Raw genomic sequence first — 20585 nt, 5'->3', positions numbered from 1 at the left:
TCATTTTCACCTGGCTGAGGAGGTTCCCTTTTCTACCGGGTGTTCGGTTGAAAACTGGACACTTGGCAACCCACTGTCTCTGATGCTTCACTGACAGTAATATACTTTGTGTATATTTGCATGCACAGGAGCCAGCCTTCAGAAATTCTACCCATTTGAGAGGTTCTAGTTTCTATCCAAATCCCCCATTTTAAAGAAAAGGAATATATCTGGAACTGTTGGAACTATAAGTGTGTGCCCAGTGTGTGTATACATATATTTCTCTCTACATTTTCTTGTTTGTTTTCTTCTTCATGTTGTATTATAAAATCTATGTACGATCCTATCAAACCAGAACGGGGATTCATGGATTTCACAGGTAGAAGCTAACCCATTTGATCCTCAAGGAACAACAGTCACTGGGGATGGAATTCACCACAGTCTGAGAGCAAGGCCCTTCACTCCACACAAGTGCTTCCACATGATGGCGATGGGCAGAATACATAATCTTCAGATAGACAAAATACTGGGAATTTCATCCTAAATCTCCTCATGGGCATGAGGGAGGGTGAACATAAGAGGTCAAGTACTGGTCACATTCAGATCAGTTGGCAAAATCTTCATTGACTTCAATAAGGTTAGGATTTGGCCCAAGCTATTCTATTTAATCACAGATATGTCTTGACACCGCCCCAACATACAGGAGTTAGATTATAAGTAAATAAGGCCGGCATTCACTTCTCTTGGGCAGCTTCTTCCTTCCTCTGGCTCCTGCTGTTTTTGCCTCCTCTTTATCTACTATACTATCTGAGTAACTTCCATATTAACCCAGCCCCCACCCCCAATAGCAAAGGCCCCAGTGGATTTCATGTCTTCCTTTACTGGTCAGATCTCTGCTTAGCATAAGGAGGGGGTTGGGAATAAGGGGATGTTTGAATTGTGATTGTCACTTGTGATGGAAAGGCTTTCTCAACTGACTTTGCAACATTTCCTTAAGATGGTCAGATTCTGGATTTGCCTGATCTCCTCTGGAAGATAGCACCATCGTCAGATCCCCTCAGGGAATGCTTTGTACCCAGCTCGCACATGCCTCATTCTAGGCTTTGAGATCTGCATTGTCCCAGAGGAGTGCAGCTGTCATTGTGGTTCACAGAGCAGATCTTGATTTTTGATGTAGGTGAGGCTTGATCCAACTGGGCTGGGGTGGGGGACGGGGACGGGGACACGAGGCACTGCCTCTCTGTGGCCCTGCCCCTGCTCCTTCTCCTCCTCTTCCCCTTGAGGACCACTCCCCTCTGTGGCCCCATTCCTCTTCTCTCTGTGGCCCAAAACTGAGGCTACCTGACTCCTTGCTCTCATTTTTCCAACCACCCCAACCATTTTCTCCCAGCCCCTCAGTTTTCCTCACTCCAGCCCACCACAGACAGATTCATCCTCACGCCAGTTCCCTCCCACCAACTTCTGATTGACTCCCTGCTTGCTCATGTTCTCTCAGCCCACATTTCAGGATCACTTCAGGGTATCCAAAGCTATTGTCCAAGGGGGAAGTGACTTGTGCAGATGACACTGTTGACCACTTGGGTTTGCTACAATATATAGTTCTCGGGCTTTAAAACCCCCACCTGTCCTGCTGAGACAATTCCATTGAAGAACAGTGAGATTTTGGGACTATTATAAGACACTCCCTTAGTGCTAGACAGGTGGAATTTAAAGAGTCCAGAATTGTACCACCTTCCATATAGTTTTTAACTCAGTGTGGATTTGGACTAAACCACAACAAGCCACATGTGCTCCTGCAAATGCAGAGTCCCATGGAAATGAATATTCTAAAGCACATTGATTGACACAATGTTAAAATGAGTAAAATGACACAAATTATGGTTTTGCAGTTCATTAAGAAAGTTATTTGCATGTGACAGCCTTGCTCAACCACCTTTGCCAAGTTGCACCAGTAGGCATCTGATCGCACTATTTGGAGTTCGTGAAAAACAAAAAACAACCCCCCCCCCCGCCCGCAACATTGTGAGGTTTATCCCTGGTGGATCATTTCATTAGTTCTCTGCATTCACTGCTCTTTGGAGTGATACTAGCTTTGAGAGGCAGTGTGTGGCCTAGTGCTTAATGCATGGAACTAGGAATCAGTCTAGTCCTGGATCTGCCCCTGACTTGCTTTGTAGCCTTGGCAATTCTATGGTGAATGGCAGGTGTCAAGCCAGTGACTCTGCTCAAATTATGAACAATGGATATACTAGGCCATTCCATAAACAAAAATTGTTTCAAAAGCCAGTTAAATTGCTAAGTGACACTGTGCTATCGTATCATTTACAAAAACCAAGAGATCGAAAACAAGGAAATGAATAGTTAAGAATATCTTTAATCTTCCACTGCCCCCATAAACATGAACCCGTGATTGTGATATGTGCAAAGAACTGCTGAGTTCATTTTTATATAATGTTAACTGATTTTTGAAATAAGCCTTTTTATTTAGGGACTTCCCCCTTTTAAGAAAAGAAATAACAGGGTTTTTTGGGTGAAGATAAATAGAAATAGTTGCTTTTGTTTATTTGTAAACAAATGAGATGGAGGGACAAAGGCACAGATCCTCAAAGGCATTAACAAGGGTTAAGTGCCTAAATACCTTTGAGGAGCTGTGCCAAAGAGACTATTAAAAACAAAGGAATGAGCAGCCCAGTCCATGCTAATAATGGCTGCAAACCAAAATCCCTATTGCCACAGCAGCATGCAGATTGTTGTGGTAAAGGCTGCTCTCATTTGTGTTGGCTACCAGTGGCCCCTAAAAAGAACAGGAGCACTTGTGGCACCTTAGAGACTAACAAATTTATTTGAGCATAAGTTTTCATGGGCTACAGCCCACTTCATCAGATTCATGTAGTGGAAAATACAGTAGGAAAATATATATATATATATATACACACACACACAGAGAACATGAAACAATCGGTGTTACCATACACACTCTAATGAGAGTGATCAGTTAAGGTGAGCTATTACCAGCAGGAAAGAAAAAAAAATCTTTTTGTAGTGGTAATCAAAATGGTCCATTTGCAGCAGTTGACAAGAAGTTGTGAGGAACTGTGTGTGTGTGTGTGTGTGTGTGTGTGTGTGTGTGTGTGTGTAAAAAAGTGTAATAAACATGGGGAAGTAGTTTTACTTTGTATAATGACACATCCACTTCCAGTCTTTATTCAAGCCTAATTTAATGGTGTCCATTTTGCAAATTAATTCCAATTCACAGTCTCTCCTTGGAGTCTGTTTTTGAAGTTTTTTTGTTGTAACTGATCACTCTCGTTAGAGTGTGTATGGTAACACCCATTGTTTCATGTTCTGTGTGTGTGTGTGTATATCTTCCTATTGTATTTTCCACTGCATGCATCCGATGAAGTGTCCTGTAGCCCACGAAAGCTTATGCTCAAATAAATTTGTTAGTCTCTAAGGTGCCTCAAGTACTCCTCGTTCTTTTTGTGGATACAGACTAACACAGCTGCTACTCTGAACCCTGTCAGTGGCCCCTAGTAAGCAGAGTGAAAACATGTTTATAGTCTCATTCTCTTCTGCACTAGCTAGTGGAGGAAGTGCATGATGCACGGAGTGACGCAGTGTAACTGTTGTCATTCCTATGCACACTCTTCCAGTACCACCAAAACCTTTCTACTTGCATTTGGTCTCTGCAGGCAGAATGCTTCTGGGGAAATGGCCTGTCCCACCCCACTCCATTCCACTGCAGCTGTGGCTTTCCAAGCCACAATATGGATCACAGTAAATTAGGACTTGATGGATAAAATAAGAGATGAGCAATTGATTGTAAGCTTTGTGAGGTAGAGATTACCTGTGTTATGTATGTACTGCACCTAGCACAACAGGGTCTTGGTATATAACAGGGATGCGCACAGGTACTACCACAACCCACCACCACCACTTTGCAGATTATAATTTTTATATAGTATCAGAGGGGTAGCCGTGTTTGCTTTTACAGATCCAGACTAAGAGTCCTGTGGCACCTTGTAGACTAACAGACATATTGGAGCATGAGCTTCTGTGGGTGCATCTGACGAAGTGGGTATTCACCCACAAAAGCTCATGCTCCAATACGTCTGTTAGTCTATAAGGTGCCACAGGACTCTTTGCTGCTTTTACAATTTTTATATAGTAATCTTTCCTCATGAAGGTTCCCAATATGCTATGAAGTATCAGAGGGGTAGCCGTGTTAGTCTGGATCTGTAAAAGCAGCAAAGAATCTTGTGGCACCTTATAGACTAACAGACGTTTTGAAGCATGAGCTTTCGTGGGTGAATACCCACTTCGTCGGATGCTATGAAGTTATTTAGTATGAAAGCATTTAATTAAAACATTTACATAAAAAAATACAGATTATATTTTGCAGTCATAAATATGTCAGCATTCAAAAATTCTAGGCCCTGATCCATAAGCTATAGAAGTCAATGGGAAACTTTTCTATGGGTTTGACATTTGTCTAAGAGCTTATCAGACATGTATAATATTTGATTCCATAACTTCTCTACATATTCCGAAATACAGCCTTTCAAACCCTTTCACAGCAAGGACCACACCTTTGACCTTTGTCTCCCATTCTCCATCGCACAGACCATCCTCCCATTTTTGGTCAGTCATCCCTGTAGCAACTACTGCATTTTAGAAAGTAGAAGAGCAATAAGAGGAAAGTATTTGCTGTACCTTTAGCTGCTGTTAATGAGATGCAACATTTGGAAATAAAACAGAACACCATGTGACAAAGCTTCCTCTGGTCACCAGCTAGCTTTCCACAAATCACAGTTTGGGGCCTGCCAAACTAGGGAAGGCACTATTTGCACTTTGCAGTCCTTCAGTTAACCTGATTAGTGACTTTCTCTCTTTCCGTTTCTGTGTGTTTGTTATGTCTTTGGGACTGTGAGTTTTCTTCATATCAGTAACCATACTTTACTACAGGCTTCCAGGGCCAGAGTTTTGATCTCTGTTCTTACCAGTGTAAATGCAAAATAGCTCCATTGATAAAAAGGTCTTTTATGGGTTAATCCCTTCATTTGTTTCTGTAAGTCATATGTGGAATACCAGGTACATAAAAAAGCACTGAGTGTTGAATCCCATGGCACAGTACCTGGTATGTGGTACAAGGGAAGCTGCTAATAAAAGGCTAACATATTGGCAATAGAAGGTCGTTTTGTTTTTAAATACTGCAGAGTGCAGAAACCATCTGTGTAATGAAATCCTGAGGCGACCTATTTGAAATTCCAATGCTTTTTATCCTCTAACATCCACAGCAGTTACCTCCAGCTGTGCTACCTTAAAAGCCTGCAGTGCAGTTTAACTTTTACCATTGGAAGTCAATTTAGATATAGAGCCAGAGGCCAAAAGTGTGTTTAAGATTGCAGGCTAAATGGTGACAGAGGCTCAAAGTAGAAGGGAAGTGAGGATATAGCACAAATTCCTTCTTGATAATTAGTTTAGAAGTGTGGGCAGAGGTAGTTCCTTCTCCATTTTAAAGGACCACTTCTCCTCTTATTGAGGTTAACAGGAACACATCTATTGACTCCAGCAGGACTGGGCCCTAAATATTTATTGCTGACCGATAGTTGTAATGTCCTAATGTATATATAATTTGTATATTAGTGGTGGCATAAATGGAATATAGGCATACATTAGAATTTCAAGTAATTCATAAGGTACTGTGTATTCATGAGAGGTGATGACAAAAATGGTGCATACAGGTGTGTCTGGAATTTTCAGAAGGTGGAAGCTGATCAGAACATTTAACATGAACAAAAAGAGCCATGCTAGAAAAAGAAAGGCAGTTGTTTGAAGGTGTGAAATCACAGAGCCAAGTTACAGAGGGTTTATCCATTTAAATGGCCAAGCTAAACAAGACAATTGTAACTAAATTGCACCCCTCGTCCACTGTCATTCGTAAAGCCACGTTAGCTATTTTAATGACCAAGTTAAACAGGACACAATTGAGTTGGCCTCCTTTGTAACTTGTTTTAAAGGTGTGCTATCTACAAAAAGAGCCAACAGTGACCCTTTTTTGTAGATGTGAAATGGTTTTGATTAGCTCTTTTTAGACTGCCAGCCTGCTTGTGTGTTTTGGTTGGGTCCTGCCAGTTGAGTCTGTATTTTCAAACACGGATGTAGCTAACAGAAGACCTGCAGGTGCAGAGTGGGGCTGAGAGGATATTGTTCCTGTGGAAAGGTGAATCACTCTGGAGAAAGTGACACAAAGGTTCTTCTGAAGTGTTTAAACAAGAGTCTCCACCCTTTTAGCATGACTGCCCTTCAGGGTCCCAATTGGCATGAGAAACAGAAAGGTCAAAATGCCACAAGAAAGTATAGATGGGCTCAAGACTCAGAATTGGGATCCGGGTTTCAGACACTATGAAGTTTGTGGTGCTCACATGATCTCTTAAAGAAAGCTTGGTTTTGCAGCATTTTTGTTTGGAAGAGGGAATGCTGGAAATTACAGCTGATCTGGGAGTTCCCCATCCCCCGCAAAAAGCTTTGATGAAGAGGATACTGTTTTAGTTTTCATTTACGTTTATTTAAACTTTTTTTGGGGGGGGGGGATTATATTAGAAAGTCAAACACTGAAATGTTGTTTTCAAGAAGTATAATTTCAGTTGCCAAAACCCATAAAGTGTTTGTTTTCAGGTTTTCATTAAAAAATAAAAACCCTATTTGTCAAATTCATAATGTTTCACTTAATTTTTTCTGCTTAAAAAGTGTTTTAGTGGAAAACTTGCAGCTGTCTCTACTGGAAATCTTGTAAGATGCCCTATCTCTGGGAGATTTTTCCAGCCCAAGTTTGCATCTTCTAAGGATTGGGATTCAGAATTTTGGGTACTTCACCAAACCTGAATTCAGTTGTCATTAAGAATGCTTGCAAGAACTCACCCTCAAACAGCAAGCAGTGAATTGGTTTTCTATCCACTCCACAGGGCCCCCTCCAAGCTTTTTGCCACCGCAAGCAAAAACATTTTCCTGTGCCCCCCCAACCCCACCCCAACTCTGCCCCTTCCCCGCCCCATTCCAACCTCTTCCCCAAATCCTCAGCCCTGCCTTCTTCCCCAGGCTCCCCGCATTTCCCTTCCTACCCCTCCCAGGGAGGGGGGAGAAGCGGAGCAGTGGCGCTCGGGGGAGGAGGTGGAGGTTAGCTGGGGAGGGGGGAAGCGGTTCCTCTGCCCCCCCACCCCGAGTTACTTCCTGCGGCCCTCCATCCCGCCGCAGCTCACCTCCACTCCGCCTGCTCCCCTGAGCACGCCGCTGCCACTCTGCTTCTCCCCTCTCCCTTCCAGGCTTGCTGCAAAACAGCTGATTCGTGCAGCAAGCCTGGTAGGGAGCGGGGAGAAGTAGAGCGGCGGCACGCTCGGGGAGCAGGTGGCAGTGGAGCAGAGGTGAGCTGGGGGAGGAACAGTTCCTCTGCCTCCCCCCCGCGTTACTTTCTGCATCCCTCCTCGCACCCCCAACCACTGCAGCTCACCTCCACTCAGGGCCAGCTCCTGGCTTTTTGCGCCCCAAGGAAAAAAAAAAAAGAAAGAGAGGAGCCGGAGTGCCGCCCCTTGGAGCGCTGGTGTCTAGAGCCGGCCCTGCCACTCCAATTGGAATTTTCATTTAAAACACTGTTGTCCATTTTAACCCAACCAGATACTTAAGGTTTGAGGCCTGTGGGTCTTCCAGGTGGGAGCAGAAATTGGTGGCAGTCAGGTATCTTTGTAAATAAACAAACCTGCAAAGACAGTACAGAGTCCTGTCTCTCTCAAGGCAGGAGGAATCAACTAGTACAGCAATTCTCAAACTGTGGGTGAGGACCCCAAAGTGGGTCGCCACCCCGTTATAATGAGGTCACCAGGGCTGGTGTTAGACGTGCTGAGGCTTCAGCTTGAGGCTTCAGCCTTGGGTGACCAGCGGGGCTCAAGTTACAGGCCCCCTGCCCCGGGCTGTAGCCCCTAAGCTTTGGTTTTAGCCCCTTTGCCCGGATCAGCAGGGCTCAAGTGGGCTCAGGCTTCAGTCCCCCTCCCCACCCCCCTTGGGGTCATGCAGTAATTTGTTGTTGGAAAGTGGTCATGGTGCAATGAAGTTTGAGAGCCCCTGTAATAGGAAACAACTCCTTTTGCTCACAGCACCAACACTACTCTTTTTGCCTGCTCCCTTGACCCAAAAACCTCTCCCCCCATTTTCTTCTAGGGTCTGCCACTGCTTTCAGCTGTTCCTTCGGGCATCTGTGCTCAGTTTCTAGTTGGGTTCTGCCCACCACCCCAAAACAAAACAATACTCAGCAAAACCTCCATGGTGGCTTCAGAAACTTCTCTTATGTGCACATTATGCCTACAGTTATGCTAATTGAAGGCTAAATTCACACCTATCAACCTCAATCCCATAACAAGGTTTCACCCAACTCATAAAGCTAGCCTCCCCATGGTTATTTGATTAATGGTGGCTATTTTCATAGCTACCTATGGTAGCCCTTAGAGATAGATGATCACATCACTGCCCCTTCTCACCTTGACTAGGACAAGTAACCGGATTTTATCTTTGTGGGATGCCACAAGTGGCTATACAAATAATCACCTCACAAGCTGCTGCTGCCGCCAGAGGTTGCGGGAAAGCTGTAGACCTTGCTAAGAGAAGAAATGACGGCTCTGAGTCCACTTGAGGAGCAGTCTTCAAATATGGGTGTAGCTAGGCTGCTCTGAAGGGGAAGTCTGCTGGACAGTCATATGGAGCAAAAGTGGCTCCTTCCCCCAGGAATCAATTCCTTTGCTTTCTCATCTAAGTGGTCCTGTTAGAGACAAACCATGGAGGCCAAGAAAAGCTAAGAGCAGTGAAAACAAAAATTGAACAATCCATGGTAGCTACTGTCAGTCTACAGTCTAGGTAGATTTTCTGCTGGGTGTAAGGTCAATATTAGTGCACTTGAATTTAAAGAAAACCCAACAACAGCAAAGAATCAGTTCTGCAATACAAGAGCCTTGGGCATATGGCACTTGATTTCACTTGGATGGTTTCCAGGTGAGTTCCTGCCCTTTTGCCCCTCAGAACGCAATCCCGTGGATGGTTGAGCACCTGCAACATCAACGAATGTCAATAGGAGCCAGCTGCATGTGCTGATCACCAGGACCTGGTTTTGAAGGGGCTCCTACTCCAATTTACAAAGGATGAAACCAGTGCACTGCTTAGAGAACTCATGTACATTATGCCTCTGGGGCAGACATGTGTAGCCACAGGAATCCATCTCTACAAAGGATACCAGTGTATGATTCCAGTGAAAACATCCCCATTTCACTGTGCTCCTAGTGGCAGCAGATTTACAACCTTGCTTGCAGCTAAACCTGCTAACAGTGACATCATGCAAGAAGCATTTAAAGGTGCAAACCATGGTATTAAGTTGATTACCTGAGAGGCACAGTGGGAATAAGTGAAGGAGCCCTAGGGGCTGAGTGGATAATTTAAGAAGTGCATTCCTCAGTGATAAATGAGAACCTCTGGCCTGCCCTCAGTTTAGTGTCATGGTGCTTAATACTTAGAATTGCGTTAGCAAGTTAAACTCTAGTAATAGGAATAGCAGTCAGCTTGGAGGGAGTTTGTGCATGAAGTCACTGTCTCTTAGCATGAGCAACCCAGTTTGTATATTAACTGCAGACAGTTGGTGATAGAAAGTAATTAGAAAACAGAACAAGGTGCATGGATTTTAGGGAATCAGCTGACAGCAAATCATTCATGATAACACTGTGGTTTAAGGTGCACATCCATGCCCTCCAGCACTGAAGTCAGGCTGCCTGGTCTGGTTATGGATTCAGATTGGCACTCCAGCAGTCTGTCAGAACTGGAATTAATTTGCAAACTGGACACTATCAGATTAGGCCTGAATCTAGACTGAGAGTGGTTGGGCCATTACAAAACCTAATGTAATTTCCCCAATACTAATTTCTCCCTACTGTTACTCACACCTTCTTGTCAATTGTAATGGGCCACTCTCTTAACACTTCAAAAGAGATTTTTCCTCCCTGGGTATCCTGCTGTTAATTGATTTATCTCATTAGACTAACCTCAAACTTGGTAAAACAACCCCCATCCTTTCATGTATTTATACCTGCTCCTGTATTTTTCACTTCATGCATCTGATGAAGTGGGTTCTATGCCGAAAGCTTATGCCCAAATAAATTTGTTAGTCTCTAAGGTGCCACAAGGCCTCCTCATCATTATAACCCTTTAGTCATCTTGCTATCTATGGCCTCCCTTGATAATTTCCAATTCCCTCTTTCCCTCCCCTACATCCCATCACCTGAGTTTTCTGGGCATATCATCTTTATCAGATTACGTACAACTTTTTGTGGATCCCCAGGACTGTTTCAAGTAAATCTTGTGAACGTTATACTCTAGGGTACTTCTCATAAACCTGCCCTATGAGATTAGAGTACAGTAGTGATGGGCCCCAGGGCAGAACTACATGCAAGACTCTTACCCACAGAAACAAGTATTGTGGGGGAGGGGGAGAAGGAGGACACTGGAGTGGGTGGGAACTTGAATTCAGACTGTCAAGAGGGAAGAGGGCTACTTACATGAGAGAGGTAACAGGGAGCATCTCCTAACAACACTCTTGCTTTCAGCATATTCAGATGCCACCAGACTGATGTTCACAATTGCTGACTGTAACATAGAACAGGTTCACCACCTGCAGAGCACCCCCTCATGGCCAGGGGTGGCTCTACCTCACTCCCACCACACTTCTCAGGGCTCCTCAAAACTCCATAGTCTGCTTTGGCTGCTGCAGTGACTTGGCCCTGTGGCTGAGTCCTTCACAAAAGGCCACCCCTTCTGGGGAAAGAGAGGTTCCTTCGTCTAAACTCAAAACAAAAACCACAAAGTCTTAGCCCCAGTCTCAAGCTAAGCCCAGCCCCTCCTTCCTAAGTGGCCTGTCCTCTCTAAGGGCTTGTCTACACTTACAGCACTGCCCTGGTATAGCGGCAGCACTTTGTGAAGACACTCCCTATGCTGATGGGAGAGCGTCTCTTGTCAGTGTAGTTATACCATCATAAGTTTGTAGTGTAGACCAGAGCTCAATCTTCTGTCCCCAGTTTTCAGCCCTTCCCAGCTCTCCCTCAGCCTCTCCTGAGCACCTTTGGGTTGCTCCATGCTTTTTCCCAAGCAGATACTCCCAGGCTTTCCTACCTGGAGTCTTTCACAGGCCTCTGCCTGCCTTGTGCTTTCCTCTCACTCCTCCCATCCTTCCTGCATTCACCTACCACCACCACTTCTTCCCCCCAGCCTTCTGCGGGGTAGATAAGGCAGAGTACTGATTGGGTCACATGACTCACCAGCCACATGACCTTTATCTTCCCCACCTGGGGCGGAGAAGTTAGCTGTGTCACAGATGGGGCTGAGACCCATCTCCCTGTAAAGGATCAGCCATCCTGTGACACTGGCTAACCTCTGCTAGTCACAACTAATAGTACATAGGGCATGATCCAATGTCCAACGACATCAGTGGTTGGGGCTTTACATTGTTGTCAATGGGCTGTGGATCAGGCTGACACGGTGGTGGTGGGTGCTATATAAAACCCTAAGGTAGATAAGGATGAGCAAACTTTGTAGAACTGGAGGTGCTGCGAACCTTGTAAACTACTCTTGGTGTTCCCAAGACCAGCTGGCGTTCAAGCTGAACTTTCAGAAACAAAAGGGTTGTGGGTTTGAATTTAGGCAAGATGGCTTCCCTTATCCCCAGTCAGAACCACATTTGAAATATTTCCCTCCCCCAGGGCTGGCTCCAGGGTTTTTGCTGCCCCAAATGGCGGGAAAAAAAAGAAGAAGCCGCGATCGCGATCGGCAGCAGTTCCACCGCACCGCTTTCTTCTTCAGCGGCAATTTGGCGGCAGGTCCTTCCCTCTGAGAGAGACCGAGGGACCCGCTGCCAAATTGCCACCAATGAGCCCGACGTGCCGCCCCTTTCCCTTGGCTTTCCCAAGCACCTGCTTGCTGAGCTGGTGCCTGGAGCCGGCCCTGCCCTCCCCTCACAGGGGTGAAAGTCCAGCTCTTATAGCATACATGTAAGAAACAGGGCTTGAAAATTAGGCATGGAAATCATTCTGCTTGCTTTTCAACCATGTCCAGCTGCTCACACTGCAAGCCCTGGAAGTGTGGTGAGATGAAGGAGAGGCCCTGAGATGGAAAAGAAGGATGGATCTGAAAGAGAAGAGGGTGGGGTTCCGCAGCAGGAGGGACTAGCAATAGAATAAGTGATCGAATGGAAGACTCTGGTGGCTGAATTATGTTACCTTTGACAGCACTCTTTACTGGTGTATGTATCCTGTCAATGCACACGTGTGTCTGCACATGTACTCCTTGCCTCCTGACAGACTGGCTGTGCCTCCCTCTCACTGAATTCCAGAAATGTTACGTCTCCTTCAGAAAGGAAGAACTATTTATGCCACAGGCATAAATAAATCCAGAAAGCATTTGCAATAACACAGATTGCTAAGGGCCCAATCTTGATCTCACTGAAGTCAACGGCAAAATTCCTATTGGTTTCAGTGATAGGTGGATCAGGATCTGAACAGCGCAAGGGGGAACACAACAAAGGCAAACAGAAATGGGTGGAAGAATGAACTGACAGAAAATAATCTTGGTTTCCAGGAGGAGTGAGGAATTGTTCTGGACAGCTCTGTGTGTTTCAGCAACACAGGAGCAGGCGGACCCTTGATGTACATTCAGCACCTTGATCCTGTGGTGTTGTGCATGTTAGAACTGCATAGATAGATTAGGCAAGACAGATTTGTGCTTGATTAAAAAAGAACAGGGTGAGGATTCATGCTGTATAATCATTTCTATTTGTTACTTAAAACCACATCATCTTTGTTTTTCTTTCAGATGCCAATTCATGTCTGCCCTTTGATTGGATGAACTTAACATAAGAACATAAGAACGGCCATACTGTGTCAGACCAAAGGTCCATCTAGCCCAGTATCCTGTCTTCCAACAGTGGCCAATGCTGGGTGCTTCAGAAGGAATGAACAGAACAGGTGATCATCAAGTGATCCATCCCCCTGTCACCCATTCCCAGCTTCTGGCAAACAGAGGCTGGGGACACCATCCCTGCCCATCCTGGCTAATAGCCATTGATGGACCTATCCGCCATGAACTTATCTAGTTCTTTTTTCAACCCTGTTATAGTCTTGGCCTTCACAACATCGTCTGGCAAAGAGTTCCCCAGGTTGACATACCAGAATCATAATCATTGGTAGAAATATCACAGGATAGCCTAGAGACACTAACTGAGATCTGGATCCCCATTGTGTCCCAAAAGGAACTTTAAAAAAAAAAAAAAGAAGAAGCAAAACAAACTAAAGGTTGTGTGAGCCAGGGAACATGTGAGCGCTGCTGACTTTAGCAGATGTCTCTGTCTAAGCTGATCCAGTTTCACTAAAGGAAACTCCGTTAATGCTGGAATAGTGTGTCAGTTGGTCTGTGATGGACGTCCAAGGGCCCCCACCTTGCAAAGACAAAACACAAGTAAAGGATTAAGTTGCCACATTGTATTTTTGTTTTTATATTAATAATGACATTTTTAAACCACGTCATCCTGTTTACGTGCTTAAGTGGTCACATTATACATACTAAGGCTCAAAACTAGTCTCTAAAATCCCAAATTCTCCAGCTACAATTCCTTAACTACTAAGCTTCTGGAGGATGCAGCAGCCTTTTGTTCATTTTTGGCTACAATGCTATTTGTGCCAAGCAATGCATTAAAAATGTCAGCCTTCAAATATATATATATATAACGTTTGCATTAGCAACAAGAGACTTGAAAGATTTGGTTGTTGGGTGAAATCCTGTCCCATTGCAATCAATGGAAGTTTTGCTGTTGACTTCATTGAGGCTAAGACTTTACCAGGTATGTATTTGAACGTATTCATATCTTTCAGTAAAGAAATCCATCTGAAAACACCACAAGAAAAGGCTTTCTTGCTAGATTTCCAGTATTTCCTGGTTTCAGCTGATTGGAAAGACTGCAAGAATTGTTCCTGTATGATAATTTGGAATTTCTGCTTCTGGTAGCAGCTGAATCAAGACTTCAGCCCCAGAGCACCCACGGAGTCGGCATCTATGCCATGGCGTCAACATTACAGATCAGTTCAGTGTCCAGAGGAAGGCAGGGATACATACACATGTTCACATTACAATAATTTTGCATTTCTGTAGTATTTTGCCCACTCTATGATTGCAAAATATTTTACAGATAATAATCAGTCGATCCTCACAACTCTCTTGCAACAAAGGCAAGAATTATTTCCACATTTCACAGACAGGGAAACCAGAGTTTAAGGCTGAATCTGAATTGTTGAAGTCAACAGGAAGGTTGCCATTGACTTCAACTGGCGCAGGACCAAGCACTAACGTGATTTTGCCCCAAGATCATTTAGCAAGTAAATGGCAGAACTGGGAAACAGACCTCAGACTCCTGGCTCTGTGCTCTAAACAAGCTCCCTCTTCCTGAGTGCATGTAGCAGAGCGGGAAGCAGCCAGGTCAGAAATAGCTCAAGTAAGCAGTTCCATGGCACCTTGCAGCAAGATCAATACTAGGAACAATGCCGTTCAGATCCTCCAAGAGGTCAGTCTACCTCAGAGAGGTCAGAGCTTTACAATGAAAGCACAAGGGCGTGACTGTGCCAGGGCACATGCTGAGACAGTTTGGCACAAACAGAAAACCTGGCCAGGCTTGGAGCCACCTAGTTTACACTAGGGTTAGGGAGCTGGGGAAAATGCTATTTCAATCAGCAGGGCCCGGGATCCTTCTGAAATGAGGGGTTTTACAAGGAGCAGGTTTGCTGCTGTGGATTATAACAGCTGGGGCCAAGCCAGCACAAGCTCTATCTCTTTGTTTTCATTGGCACTGAGCTGTGTATAATCAATAGCATTGTTTGGACAAAGGGGAAAATACCCTGTTGAACAAAGAGCATTGATTGCTCAAATCAGCGCCATTCTTTGCAAAACAGAACAGTCATCAAAATGAACAAATTAGGCGAAGGCAACGGTCTTGTTCTCATGCAAACGTCTTTACGTCTTTAATTCGAGAAAAGTAAAGGATAATCATCATTTGCATTTGCAGCCATGGGATGATCTCAAAGCATTTAAAAACACTATTGAATTAATCCTCTCAGCACCTTCCCCCTTGTCCGGGACAGCGGGAAGCATTATCTTCACCATTAATCATGTGGGCAACTGGAACAGAAGTGGCAAGTGACTTGCCCCAGTTACCCAATGACTCAGTGGAAAGGCTTGAAATACAACCCAGGTGGTCTGGCTCCCCCTCACCTGGTAGAATACGTTCTAAGACCATGTATTTCTCCAAGCTTTCCCTGAGAAATATGATGCTCATTAAATGCATTTTGGGAAAACAGGAGATTCTGACATAGGAATATGATGTGGGTTCAGAAATTCAGGGTCTGGGGGGGTTTGACACCAGATTTGGGATCCAACTTAGTGTGGGGGTCCACTTCTCTCTATTCTGCAAGGCTTCAACACTGCCTCATCTCTCCCATGGCCTCCAAATCCTTCCGTATCTTTCAGACTCAAGTCATGGTCTGTCAGATCCAAAAGTTGACAAGTTGTTGAGTGATATCTATCAAGCAGCTTACAGGAGGACCTGAAAATCTGTAACATATTCCTGGTTAAAACATGCAAGAAAGTTCTCACTTTTCAGGGCTCTTGAATTAGTTTCCATTCTGATGAGTGTCACATCCTAACCTCCTGAAAGAGAAGAACAGCCTTTTCCTGGGGATGTCATACTTAGCTTGTCTGTAGAGAAGCAGGATACTAGATTGATGGGGTCTTTCCAAAGCTATAATCTGCTTGACCCCAGATAAAATTTGCTGGCCAGACATGTATTTTCCTATTGTCAGAAGAAGCTCCATTGTGTGTTCAGCATGTAGAATAAAGACTTCATTAAACAGTAATGGACACGGACACTCTGGAGACTATAGTTGCCACCAGTCTCAGATTTGGCAGTGCTGATGTGCCTCCTGCCAAGTGTCCGACAATGGCTTGTGATACTGTGCTGTTGCAGGGTAGCATGATGGTCCGATATCAGGACATCATCATGATGCAAACATGGTATAAACATGGTATAACTGGATAAATTCATGGTGGTTAAGTCCATAAATGGCTATTAGCCAGGATGGGTAAGGAATGGTGTCCCCAGCCTCTGTTTGTCAGAGGATGGAGATGGATGGCAGGAGAGAGATCACTTGATCATTGCCTGTTAGACTCGCTCCCTGTGGGGCACTTGGCATTGGCCACTGTCGGTAGACAGATACTGGGCTAGATGGACCTTTGGTCAGACCCGGTACGGCCGTTCTTATGTTCTTATGGTATCATCATGTGATGGCTTTGTCCTGGAAAACAATGGTTAACTCAGGCAACCTACATGGAGAGTAATGACTAATGGCCTAATTCACTTTCCCTGGTTTTACACTGGTTTTACACTGGTCAGTGGAAGTACTCCTGGATTTACAGGGGTGTAAGTGAGAGCAGAAACAGGCTCTAAATTATGGACCTAACAGAGGGAGGCATTTATGTTCTGCTTCATGCCTGTTCCCTTCATGAGGAACTATGGAACCCTATGGAAACTCAGGCAGTAGTTACTGCCTGTTCCATTTGTTCCTACTGTCCGCTGTGGACTTTATGGGCTAGACAGCATTATTATCATCTGTATTTGGGGATTTGCTCTCGGAGGTTTCTGTTTGTACCTTGCAGCTATAGTGCATCTTGCTTTAATTCTCTCATCTCCCACAGATGACATCATCTGATGTAATGAAGGGTCTTTTCTGTCTGACTGGGCTAGGCTGAATATTGGTTCGTTGGCTTTGGTCCCTGAGGGAAGCAGGTGTTTGCTCAGAGCCATTCCATCCCCAGAATTAGGCTGGTCAAATCCCTTCAACTTGCTGCATTTTTTGTCTGAATCGAAACGAGATTTGAGGGTTCTAAGGAGCAGGTGCGATATGCTGATTATCTGAATCCTTGTTGTTTGAGTGCATGATGAGTAGTTTTTTTTTTTCTTTTTCTTTCATGTTCACATGATGTTTTACGCTGATTTCCCCTCCACACGTTTATTGCCAGACAGAGCGATATAATGGACACTGTGAATCTCACTCTCAGGGGCTTTTGTAAGAGCTTGATATGGCCGGGCTATGAACTCAGTGAGAGGCAATGTGTATATCTAATCGTAAAATACAAGAACAGGCTTCTTCTTGGATTCTGTTGAGTTTGCTTAATGTATGATTGTTTATTGTTTGTCTGTGTAATGATGCACACAGGGTTTAGTACAATTTGAAAATATTAATGAACATGATAACATTTTAAATAATACATCATATAAAATCCTCCCATAGCTTAAAGGAACACTGTCAACATAAATTCACATTGAGCAGGAAAATAAAAAAAGATTTTCCCTTATCCATGCTACTTACTATCAGTGTTATAACCTACTAGGTTATTTGCAGTGAAAGACTTACCTGGGGGCCTGATTCACCAGTTTTACACTGGTTTAGTGGAGTCACATCAGTATAAATCTAGTGGAATGTAAAAATAGACATTAAATTAGGTGAACACTGGTGAATCAGCCTTTTTACAATTTGAACTATTGGTTTATGTTCTGCAGGTCAGCCAGGGTGGGCATGAAACTGCAGTGGTCAATTTCACTTTCTGACTCTAGTTATTTTCACTTTCTGGTTCCCCTGCACTGGTGTATAACGCTGCAGCATTTGCAATTCCACCATTGCAGTGGGATCTTTAAATTAAAAAAGAAAGTTTTTATGAATGTTTAATTAACTAAGGCAACACATCTGATCTCTATCAGGGTTTTCTAATTCCTCCCCTTCCCGTATTTTTGCAAAATCTAAATGTTGGGCCTAAACTAAACTAACAGCCCTTTAATCACTTACCAGCTGGCCCTGAGAATCCTGCATTATTGACCCCAGGGCACTCCATCAGCTTTAAGAAGGATCTGGATCAGTTAAACATTCATCCAAACTCCCCTTAGACTTCTTGAGCCTTGTATGCACTATGAACGGTCAGTGGGAGCTGGTGAACTGGAACGTCTTTCACAATTTTGCAAGGAAAATACAAACTGGTTAAACCTGGATGTCAGCTATAGGGAAATCTCATCATGGTGACAAAGCTGGAACACTAGAATTTGGGAAGTTATGGCAGCAACTATTTCACTTTTCAAGGAAGCATTTGTTTTTAAATTAATACTGCCCCAATTCTGACACCAAAGGGCTGATGAGGGAATTGCTGCATACAAGCAACAGCCATTGAGGTCACTGGGAGCTGCCTGTATGATGTGGCTGCATAACTGAGCACCATATGTTCACCAAAAATAGCTCTAGCGCACGACCGATGCATTTTCCTTCAAGTGCAACCAGTGATCAGCTGCCAAAATTTGAGCAAGGGGCTTCCTCAAAAATATTCTGCCTCAGTCAGTGATACCTGTGACATTTTGTGTAAAACATTCCAGCCACTCCATGTTCATGCACCATCCTCAAGTCCATCCTTTCTTCCACTGCTGGCTCTGCACCTCTCCATCCAAGAGGCACCTTCCTCGCCATAAGCTCATGGAGGCTCCTCTAGGTAGCTCCAGCAGTAGTGGTGGTGGCAGGTGAGTGTCCTGTGTTAGCAGCTTGGCCACTTGAGTCGCAGGAGCAGTCAGCAGCCATGGGAATGGAGAGATTACGTGGATGTAGCGAGTTTCCCAGGCACTCCCACTGGCACTGGTAGGGTTTGCAGGAGGGGAGTCCTGTTGGTAGCGTCTGCGGCAGCTGCAGCACAGCAGCTGCCTGAGTCAGCTCAGTCCCAGCCAGAGACAGCTGAACATTTTAACAAGCTGAATCAGGCATTGCATTTTGGGCCTGTGAAACATTTTTGTGCCACCCACCGGCCGACCATTGTTTCTTGGAGAAACAATGCGAAGACTTTGAAGAGAGCTGGAGCAAAAGGGAAGAAGGTGGTGGGCAGTGTGTGTGTGTGAGAGAAAAAATCCTGAATTCAGCTTTCCATGAGAAATCTGAAACCTTATACCTCTTTGGAGAACTTCCAACCATGATTTGCTTTCCCACCTTGTAGATCCCCCACCCAGTTCATGCCTTTCTCCTGCAACAGAAATAACTATAGAAGTCCAAGTACAATTAACCAAAGCTTGGTTGGAGCTTAGCACACCTAGGAGCCTTTCTGCACGTCAACCTGGTCTGCCTTTGATAGGTTCCTTTGTCTCCATCCATTTCTCCTCCACAACCTGGCCAGTCTGTTTGGACATGGCGCATGTTTGTTGTAATGATCTCCCATTGTGAGGTGAGCCGGGCATACTGGTGCAGATATACAAATAAGAACAGACTTAAACCTTTAGTCAAAAATCAAACCCAAACCCAAATCATTTAGAATTTTAAAAAAGCTCCAGTGACATTTCTTTTCATTTTTGTAGTTCTCAGAATTGCCTAGTTGTGGTTGGGACTGGAAGCAGAAATGATGAACTAGTGCAAAAAAAAAAAAAAAAAAAGTCCTCTTGGCATTTCCCTGTGCAGGACTAGAATCAGGAAGCCCTTTAGATGCAATGGTGTGGATGCAGTCTAAAAACCTAAGTAGAACAGAGGACCAGAAATCTCCAGAGAATGCCTCTTCTAACGTCTAGCTAATCCATTTTCCAGATACCTGAGGACTGGATCATTTGATAATATCTCAGCTTCTAGGTTTTTACCCCAAACAAATCTCAGAATCTTTTTAGGGATAATTCAGAAGTGGCCCTTTATTAAAGGCAGTTCTAAGGGAAGTCTCCGTGCTGTGCAGTCTGGTTTGTTCAAACTAATGATTTTCCTGATGCATGCAGTGAAACCAAATGGTATTGATCAACTCCACACCCCACCTCCTTGCAGCTTTGCAATATTACACAGAGCTTCACTGAGAAAAATGATTCATTAGTGGATGCTATTGATTGGAGGTTGTGATTAATTCCTTCCTCCCTTCGGGTGCACCTCTGTAATAAATTCACTCAATTTAAAAACCGTACAACCAGTAGGCCCAACCAACTGAAAGGAAGTGACACTTAACCCTCCAGTCCTGCTCCTTCTTGTGGTCGAGAGATTTTCTGCCTCATCCGTATCGACATGATAATACATAGCACCTGTACAGTGCTTTCCATGAGGGCACGTTAGAAACACGAATGTATTTAGACTCCCTACCCCCTGAGAGATAGGGAAGTACTATTGTCCCCATTTCACAGATGGCAGTAACTGAAGAACTGATTGATAAAGTGTCCCAACAGGCCGCACAGTGAGTCAGTATCAGAGCCTGGAATGGAGCCTAGATTTAGAGCCCCCCCAGACATGTGACCTAACCAGTAGACCACACTGCCTCCACTTTGCTTTCTGTTCCCCTTCATTCTTGCTCTCTGGCCCCTGCCTATCCCTTTTTCTCTTGTTCACGACAGGACTGATCCAAAGATGGACAGACTCCCATTGACTTTAATAGGCTTTAGATCAGGCTCTGTTTGCACTCTTCCTCTAATGCTGCTTTTGAGTGAAGCAAGGCTAAAT

General features: G+C 44.4%; 2 long non-coding RNA genes across 5 annotated transcripts in view; one reads left to right on the top strand and one right to left on the bottom strand.

Moving 5' to 3' along the window:
- LOC120402093 overlaps positions 1-20585 on the top strand; it is a 62894-nt gene that overhangs the window by 1384 nt on the left and 40925 nt on the right. The gene's annotated exons all lie outside the window — the stretch shown is intronic.
- The window catches only part of LOC120402094, a 120399-nt gene continuing 113029 nt past the window's right edge, over positions 13216-20585 (bottom strand). Inside the window, exons 3-4 of the long non-coding RNA XR_005596973.1 lie at positions 17514-17570; positions 13216-13492 (exon numbers count right to left, since the gene is read on the bottom strand). This is a non-coding gene — a long non-coding RNA (uncharacterized LOC120402094). The remainder of the gene's footprint in view (positions 13493-17513; positions 17571-20585) is intronic.

Source organism: Mauremys reevesii, linkage group 3 (genome assembly GCF_016161935.1).
Source record: "Mauremys reevesii isolate NIE-2019 linkage group 3, ASM1616193v1, whole genome shotgun sequence".
Lineage (NCBI taxonomy): Eukaryota > Metazoa > Chordata > Testudines > Geoemydidae > Mauremys > Mauremys reevesii.
The sequence above is the reverse complement of the archived record's forward strand: the minus strand, read 5'-3'. Positions and strand labels throughout refer to the sequence as shown.